General features: G+C 49.3%; 1 protein-coding gene across 1 annotated transcript in view; it reads left to right on the top strand.

The window, feature by feature from the left end:
* The first annotated feature begins 6,965 nt into the window (after positions 1 to 6,965).
* Positions 6,966 to 9,472, top strand: part of NAV1 (neuron navigator 1) — a 369,442-nt gene continuing 366,935 nt past the window's right edge. Inside the window, exon 1 of the mRNA XM_054979896.1 lies at positions 6,966 to 7,030. The gene's annotated coding sequence lies outside the window, so the exon portion shown is untranslated. The remainder of the gene's footprint in view (positions 7,031 to 9,472) is intronic.

Below are 9,472 nucleotides of genomic sequence, written 5' to 3'. Positions count from 1 at the left end.
AAACCAATTTGGGCAGGGCCAGTGCTGTGCATCTGCAGCAGAAACAGTACAGTCCTAAACCCTTCTAAGCTTTCTAAGACTTCAGTAGGCTTGGAAGGGTGTGATCCTGTTTATGATGATGCCATGCGAATAATCTGCAGAAACTCACTAAGCATGATGTCCAAAGACTCCAAGCATCCAGCAACGCGAAATCTGACGGCACCAGAGGAAGCAGGCTGTGGCATCTGTCAAAATAAAAGTGGCCACCTTTAGAAGGCTACCAGATGTCCTCATCTGCCCCTACCCAGCCCCAAGATGTGATTATTGCAGTGAGCACAGGCGGTCAGCAGATGTCACTGTAACCACACACTTTGGGGTTGAGCCAGTAAAGATGTCATTCTGCTTTGGTATTTCTTTGGCATGGACCAAATCATGGAAATGTGGCATCTGGTTTAGATATCAAGGCTTTCTCCTTTATTTCATGTTTTTGTTTTCTTTTTTCTGCTATTAACAGCTGAAGTTCAGTCTATTCCAGCTAAGGTAGAAGAATGAGAATGAGAGTTTGACGGAACAGGAAGTCCGTACTCCTCTATTGTGTTTTTGGATTTTCGCAGTACATTCCTAAGCAGAGTTACACCCTTCTAAATCCATTGAAGTCACTGGTCTTAGAAGGGTGTAACTTTGCTTAAGACTGCTCTGTTGGTCTAGTAGTCAAACCTGGAATCAGGTCCTGAGTCCATCTGAGTCCATCACTTGTCCCAGTTGGGCTCCCAGTTGTTCTGCTTTTTAATCTTTGTATTCAGAATCCGTTCTCCACCTTCTTTGCCAGTCCTAAAGAATCAGACTTCACAGTAATGCTTTGACCGCATTTAGACTTCTGTTGAGTTCGTGTTGAAGTTGCCAGGCTTATTTTGCTGGGCAATGCAGGCAAGCTGCTTCAAGCATTATGCAATTTCCTTTATGGAAAACATTTTCTAGTGGGAAAGATCTTGCAAAGCCACATGCAGCACATCATGTGTAGCAGGCATGCATTGGCAATCTATGGTCAGTCATGGCTTCCAGCTTGTGAACGTGCAGCCAAATGCTAAACGTGTACTTGTGTACCAGTTCTTTTTCTCACATGACAGTCTGCAAATGGTTTTCATATATTTTTTTTCTAAACAGAAATGATTTCCATGTGGGAAATGCTTAGTGTTTGAAGTGGCCCAGTGTCTCCCCTTGTCAAGCCTAATCTAAATCACACTGGAGTTCAAGGCATTCAACAACGCGTCAGGGACAGCCTGCCATTGGGTGAGGAGAGGCAGAATCTGGGGTACCATTAAAGGCAGCAAGCTATTGAGGGTTTAGGATGTTGTTATGTTCATTGCCAGTGGGACTGCCGTTTGAGTTTCAAAATATCTCGGACATTTCTGTCACTTGCATAGCTACAGCTGCTGTCAGCCTTTGCTGAATTGACAGGAAGATGCCCTGTTAGGGTCTGGGCAGTCTTGATGTAGAGCTAGAATCCCAAGGCTGGAAGAGGGATGCAAGATCCAAGCATAAGGAGACGGGGAGAAGGAGACCAAGAGCTCAACAGGGCAATACCCCCAGAGCAAAAATGGCAAAGACATAGATTGTTCAAAAGAAACTGAGGATACCTGTGGGCTTAAGTTAGCCAATCTCCATCCCATTAAAATGAAGGCATGATATGAGCCACTGTTGAGCCCCAGTAATTTTCAGTGATGGTGTTCAGACCTGAAAATGAGAGTGCCTCTGAGTGTGTAGAGAGTGCATCTCCCCACTGAACAACAACAACCTGTTCTTGTATCTCTTGTTCAGAGGAAGGCCACCTAGGTCAAAGGGTGTGGATATTAAGGAAATCATGAATCATCTCTCTCTGCTTTTTTTTTTTTTTACAAACCAGACAAAACAAGCAAGGAACAGCAGTTACAACAACCACAGAACTAGAAATGCTACAAAGCAGAACTGCACAAACACAATTAAACCAAAGATAATAGTCATCTTTTTAGTATGATTTTTTTTAAAAAAATGAACAATAATTACAAAAATAGCATGGAGATGACAAGTCACAAGAGTCCGGTAGTTGTCCTGTTTCATGCTGGAACATCTTCAGACATTCTCTTTGAAGTCTTTGGAAATATCATGAAGACCGTGAATCAAGCATGTTTGATTTAATGTCTCTATATTCTTTCATAAAGATCTATAGTTTTTATCTTGTGTGCATATGATTTTAAATTTCTCTCTGTTTATTTATTTATTTGGGTTCTAGCCCACCCTCCCCACAAGCGGACTCAGAACTGGTCACAACACTTTCCAATACATTTTAAAAACATAAAACAGTATCCTATTTATATAAAACACTGTTCCCAGATGGCGAGCATACAGAATCACATGCTTGGGTGGTCCCTCTTCTGCTGGAAGGCTCAACCTGCTCTGTGGTATGGCAGTCTTGGTAGCTCCATGGGCCAGAAGTTTAAACTCCCTGTTACGGTTTCTGACAAGCTGAGCTATCCTGACTATGGTTGCTGGTCCTCGTGAGGATTTGAAGAGTTGAATACTCAGTATTGTGGTTTGGGTTGCTTGAGTGTATAGTTCTCTATCCAGTAAAATCACAGTGTTGAGGTTAACTTGGAACGGACACTGGTAAGACCAGCGTTTAGCCTTGAAGCAGCACAAAGGTCTTTCTAGTGGGCAATTCTGGCGGATCACTAACCCTTCAGGGACTGGGCAGGCTAAGCATATGACACAATAGGATCCCTTGTGCTCCTCATGTGGTGGGTGAAAGGCCAATGCTGACGTGGGGATGTGACTAGAGTTTCTCTCAGAGAGGTTCTGGCATGCATTTGTCACCAGAGAAGATAGAGGTCCTTAAAGGGGCATTGTAATTTTTTTACTGATTCAAGTTAAGATTCAATGTCAGTAAGGTGTGTGCGGTGACAATTGCTCTCCGCAGGAACACCATGAAAGGAGAGCATAGAGTCATAGCGTTTGGAAGGGGCCTTGCAGACCATCTAGTCCTACCCCCTGCCAAATGCAGGAAGAGCCTGGAAAGAACTTCCTACTGGATGGGAAAGAATGTTGAATACTAAACCAACGTGGTGCAGGTGAAACAAGAGCTGCAGAATGAGCCCCCTAGCACAGCTCTGCAAGTGTTTGCTTCCCAGGGCTCTTGTATCCGTTTCTGAAAACCCCAGAAGGTACACAACTACATGAGTGACAGCTTGCAAAATTCATTGTCCTGTAGGGGGAGCTCCAGGGGACTGGGAAGAACAGAATTTCAGGTGACATTTTAGACTTCTGAGAAAGGGAGGGAGAGAGGCAAGAAAATTGTGCTAAATGAGTGGAAGTCCTTGTGCCTGCAGAAACACAGGTGGGAATCAAAGCCATTGTCCTATACAGAGCTCTCCAGGAGTGGACAAGAACAGCGTAACAGCTTTGGAACAAGCTGCGCTGAGCACTGGCAACACTGCTGGGTCCTCTTGACTCGGACATAGGCCACTGCAACAGTAGTAATGGGGGTAGGCTCAGGTACCTTGTGGTCTTACAGTTGAAAAACAGTCTATAAGCTAAGTAACTTGCCCCTGAATACCAGTGGCCTTCCAGGGCAGCAGCCCACCAGTAAGTTCCAGACTCTCCCAGTAAAAGACTGCCATGGAGCTCTCCATTACAGCCTTCAGGGAATTTGGAGTAATGAGACCAGTTGGGCCCTGTTTGAAGCAGTGAATAAAGTTTGACAAAGGATGTGAACTAAGACAATCTCACAGATCAGTACATTTTCCCACCCAAGAATAACTTTACCAGCCACCTTCCTGAAAGCAGCTGTGTGACAGAAGGCTGCTGGACTGGAGTGGTCTGGTGAGCAGCTTGCTAGAAGGAACAGTGACTTCATCTGGATTGGCTGCCACAGTGGAACACATTTTAAGCAGCCCTGCAATAAATCTGGGCTTAAATGATATGAACGTATAGGCTTTGTTTCATTGTACTCAGCACCTGCCCCTATCTCTTGTCTGCTTTGACAAAGTTTGAGTTAATGAGTCAGATCTCCTTCCCCAGAAGGCACGTGTGTACCAAAAAGGCAGTGCCAGGGGGTTGGTGGACCAACACGGACAAAAAAAAACTATGTGAAATGGGCAGCTGCAGTGAAAAGGCAGTGGTTGGAATGGCCCTTCTTGCCTCAGTGAAATCTCTACTGCTGGCAGAAGCCTCCATGCACTGGTGGACTATGGACTTGGACTATGGAAATCTGGGTTTGAACTCACTCATCCAGCTTCCTTACCACATGGTCTCATGCAAGTCACCACTAATTGCATTTCCTCACCTGCCACTTCCACAAGGTTGTTGTTAGGGTAAAAGAACTCCATGTACGCTGCCCTAAGCTCCTTAGAGGACCAGTGGGCGCAAGCATAATAAAAGAGAGAGACTTTCAAGCCGCTTCCATTTTCTTTAAAAACTTGAATGTCAATACAATTGATTTCAAAGCAAATTATTTCCTAATGAGTATGCTTGAACTTGCCATTTTAGTTCTGCCTCTGCTGATGCTAGGCTATTTTAACAGGCCTGGTCTCCTTTTTTAAAAAAAAGTCACTGTATTAAGTTGGCTTAAATTAGACAAATTCAGCTGATTGGTGAGCCTGATCTCGAAACTACCAAAAGATGTGAATGCAATCCCACTGAATTGTGGGATCCTTGAAAGCACATTAAGGATTGCAGAAAAGTATGTAGGTTAGGATTTACAGAAATTATTAGTGTAATTTTAAAAGCTCTGCACTATAACACAAACCAGAAGGACAGATATTTGGGGAAAAGCTTACAGCATCATGAAATCATAAACTAAATCTCAAAATCACCAAAGGCATTTGGGTTATTTCCGCCTCTAATTGCCTCCCAACTCTGAGGGATCCCCTTTGACCACCCCAAAAGGCCAAGCCAGTAACTTTATTGACCTAACCCAGATACAGAACAGAAAGAGGGGGAGCAAAACAGTAGTACAAAACAGCAAGACCAAACTATTCAATAGCAGCAACACAACAGCAAAGTGCACGTTGGTGATCCAACAAAAACTGTTCACTTTGTGCATGTATTACTTTAACATAAATAGCCAATGAGAGTAACTTTTAGTCCTCTTTGTTTTCCTCCGACATGGCTAGCCCAGTGAAAACCAACCAAAAGAGGGGAGATTTTAGAGCAAAAAGGGAAAGGATTCCCTGGCCAGGAGGGCGCTACAGGGAAGGACCAGCACCCAAGAAGGTAGACCAGTTACAAACAGAGAAAGGAGTGGCCAGGAGCAAACAGAAAGAAGTGGAGGATCAGTGCCAGGAAGAGAAGAAGAATAGGAGAAGGAGAGAAACACTCTGCCTGTCCTGATAAGGAGTGTCCAGTGATTTCAGCATTGGAAGATGGTCTGCCTGGATTTGCCTGGGCACTGGAGAAGCCTTTCTATGGGCCTGGCCCTAGTACTGGCTTTGTGCAAAATTAGGATCCATGCTGGCATTGGCCTATGCCTGCCCATTGGTCTTCTGATTGGCACATCCTTAAGATCTGAGACTCACCTGGTTTAAGTCTTGGAATTTCATTTAATGTTTTATTTTACTTCATTTATACTCTTGCCTTTCTCCCCAAGGGGGACCCAAAGAGGCTTGCAACATTCTCCTCTCCTCCATTGTATCCCTGTCCGGTAGGTTAGACTGAAAGTGTGCAATTGGCACAAGGTCACCCAGCAAGCTTCCATGGCAGAGTGGGGATATGGTGCTACTGGACTCTTGCTCTTTTCTACTGCTACAGACAGACTAACAGGGCTGCCTCTCTTGAGCTGTAGAGAATGTGTGTATTCCTGACTGATGGATTTTAATCCATGTTTTCTCCAAAGCCGGTCTTCAGTTTTGCTTTGCCACCTCTGCTGTGATCTGAGAACTCCTGTGGGCTTTACTTATGCAACTTCTTCCAAATAAAATCTCCGTCTCTGGATCTGGTACAGAACCCTGCTAAAGTATTTTTTGCCAACTTTCTATAGTCTTTTGCCGGACTCCCTGCAACAGGCGAACCCGAGAGAGCCTAGTCAATTTCACTTCCTGGCTTCTGAATGCAGAAGTGAAATTAGCAAAACTTCCTTTAGGACAGGAAATGAATGATGTGGCGAAGCGCACATCAAGCACTTCCGCCCCCCCCCAAAAGAAGCGCACAACCGCACGCCCATTTCCTTGAAGCGAGATCCCCCTTTCTTCGCAGTGGGGGTGGATTTAAGGGACATGCGGGAAGGCTCGGAGGAATTATCGGGGGTCTGTTCACAAATTGCAGGATGGGAAGAATAAGCCCAGAGCTCGCCTTCCTGATCGAGCCTCCCCACTCCACCCCGCACTCCTGCCTCTGCGGGCCATTGTTGTCAGTAATAGAAGGAAGCGAACAGCTGGAGGAGACATTTCCTGCCTCTCCCCCCCCCCTCCAAACGTATCTAGAAGAAAGCAGGAAAGCCACCAATCCAAGCCCTTGGCAGGGGGAAGGCCCGCCGGGTCTGATGTAGCTGTCAGGACCGCCGCGGGTGGGAGGGAGGGGAACGGCTTAGCCAGCTCCTTTCTGGATGAGAAAGTCTGCCGGCCTCCTGGCTGCCAGGCTCGCACTTTCTGGAGAAAGCATCAGAAGGGAGGCCGGCGGGTGGGCGCGTCACAGCAGCCCGGCTGGCACCCTCCCTTGCAGCAGCAGCAGCAGCGCAGCGCCGGCGTGTGCCGGAGGGGGCCGGCCCACGTGACAGCCCCTCCCAGCCGGCATCCCCGGGGATCGGCACTTTGTTCGGGATGCCGCCGCCGCCGCCTTCCGCGTCCCCATTGTGAAGTGAATATCCGGCCGGAGGGCGAGAGGGCGGGCGGGCAAAAGGGGAGGGCGGCAGGCGCTGACGCTCGCGGGGCTGCCTGGACCGCAAGCCGGAGGAACTTCGGAGAGCGGCTGACACCCGCGGGCGGGCGGGCGGGCAGCGCGGACCTTCCCGGGCACGGCCAAGGCAGAGGAGGAGGAGGAGGAGGAGGAGGAGGAGATGGGCGAGGCGGCGACCGCCTAGCAGGTGAGAGCCGAGCCCGGCGCGCGTGTCCCTCGGGGCGCAGGACGGGGCGCTGCGGGCGGCTCCCCAGGGCCGGGCAGCGCTGCCCCTCTTCCACCGCGGTCCCTCCTCGGGCAGCCCCTCGAGGAGCCCCGGAGGAGGCCGGGCAGGAGGGGGCCCGGCTGCCATCTGCCATCTGCTCCGTTCTGTTCAGCTGCTGCTGCCAAGCAAACAGCCAGGGCCGGGCAGGGCAGGGCAGGGCGGGCGGCGGGCTGCCTTGCCCCAGCCAGCTGCTGGGGGGGCGGGCGTCTGTGCGGGGAGGCGGAGGGGGGAGGGGGAGGCGAGGCGAGGCGGGCCCCCGCGCTTTCTCTTAAGGCCGGACTGGCAGAAAACGGAGCCGAGTCTGGCCCGGGGCAGCCTTGACAGACAGGCGACTGAGGGGAAACCGCGGGCGAACTTGGGCGGCCGCTTCCGAGGACAGCCTCCAAGGCCCGTCCCACACTTGACAGTAGCCTCTGTTGGGGGCTGTAGCCAGGAGCGGCCTTGACCATCGTCCCCGAACAGTGTAGGGGAGGCATCTCTGGGCTTGGAGCTCTCTCAGTAGAAATGAAGCAGAGGGACTGAATGTGGGAAGGCTACCGGGCATCCCAGCCCAGCAAGGGGCACAGGTCCGTCTTCAAGCCCCCCCCCCCGCCCCCCTTCACATGCAGAGCTGGGGGTTGTTGTGGTTTCCAGAGTTACAGGGGAAATGCTTCTCATCCGTTTTCCCCTGTTTCCTCCTTAATACACAAAGGGGGACTTTGAGCAGAGGAAATGCAAGCACCTCATGCTTCTTCCTCGAAGGATATTTATGTTTTTAGGTGCATGTCTTTAAAATATGTAAAATGTGAAAGCAACCAGCTAATGCTCACGGGCTCATGTGTCATAAAGTTATGCTCATAAGCAAGGTGAGATTTACTGTCCATATCTCCACACCTTGGGTGAAAGGGCCCTTGATACTACTTGGTGTGTGCTAAGTGGAAACTGGAGTTTCTCTCCCATGAAGAGGTTGGTCAGTTCCAGATGTGTATGTAGCTCACACACACACACACACACACACCTCGGGTGGCGCACGCAAGCCCCCATTTAGCACGTTCCACAGGATACACGGTATGATCTGTTGCTGCTTAGCTGTGGTGATGAATCTCAGATGCTGGTGGTGTGGTGGCAACCTCCTTGGCGTGACACCACAGTTCTAAACACATCCTCGGGGGGGGGGGGGTTGTGCTTTCCTTAGTTTGCAGCCTCCCTTTCACGTCCACATCTTCTCAGGCCATGAGGATATTCACTCCAGGCTGGCTTGGTCCGTGCGGTCTGTGTACCGCTGGATACTCCTGAGCATGACATCGGGGATAAGTCATTCCTGGCAAATAGTCTACCAGGAAATGGGCCAAGGAGGCTGAGAGTTGTGGGCGTGCGAAGGGGGGAAAGAGTGTGTGCGTAATAATCAAAGGACATTCCAATTCCTGAGGAAGCTGATAAATCACACGGAGGGAGCCTGACTAGCAAGGATGGCAGCTCATTCCTCTTTTGGAAATCGGACTCCCCGTTTGGGGGGGGGGCAGTTTGTGGCACTGAGATTGTGTTTTGGTTATATTTTTTGTTGTTGCTGTCAGTTTGCTCTGAGCTGGGTTGTGCTGCTTGAACATTTTTGTTATGCCTGTGATAAAAGGGTTGTTGCATGGGCGTTCTGAGCAAGAGACAGCCTCTGCTTTGGAAGCCCACCACTCGCATGCAGAAAAGCTCAGACAAAAGGATGAGAATTTAAACAGCAGGGAGAAGAGATGCACTGTGTGCCAAGGACCAGCGATCCGAATTGCTGCCTCTGAAGGCAAGTTGGCACAGACCTTTCCTTGCTGCTCCCACCTCTGTGCCAAAGAGAATATGCTGGGCCTGATCAGCCCGTTACAATCCATGCACATTAGAAGAGTATGGCTTATTTTTATGAAAATCTCCCTTTCAGTCTTTGTTACTCCAAGTCTACTTCACTGGGAGTCCTTTTGGAACAATAATTCACCCACTTTTTTTGTTGGGGAAATTACGGTCTTTCATCCTGAGCCTGCAGGACAGGGAAGGTAAGGAGCAGAGAGAAAAATGAATGAAATAATTGATACATTTTCCTAGGAAAGGGGAGCGAGAAGCTTATTAACTCACATTTGCCAAGTGGATGGGGAGCTTGGAAAAGTGCAGCAGATGCAACCCAAGACCTTTGTTTACGGCGAGGCAGCCTGGAGGTGGCAGCAGCTTGGCACAGCTCCCTGAAGGGAGTGCCCCCTCCCTACTGCCACAGCTGTCCGGCCAATAGTGTTGCTCGTAGGCTTTACCTCCCAAAGGCTTTGGGATGTGGCTGTCTGCCACAATTTTGTCTTGGGGGCCATCTCAGATAGAGGAAACCCCAGTAGCGTTCACTCAAAGAGGGGTCTTGGT

This window comes from Eublepharis macularius, chromosome 5, assembly GCF_028583425.1.
Source record: "Eublepharis macularius isolate TG4126 chromosome 5, MPM_Emac_v1.0, whole genome shotgun sequence".
Taxonomy (NCBI): Eukaryota; Metazoa; Chordata; class Lepidosauria; order Squamata; family Eublepharidae; genus Eublepharis; species Eublepharis macularius.
The sequence above is the reverse complement of the archived record's forward strand: the minus strand, read 5'-3'. Positions and strand labels throughout refer to the sequence as shown.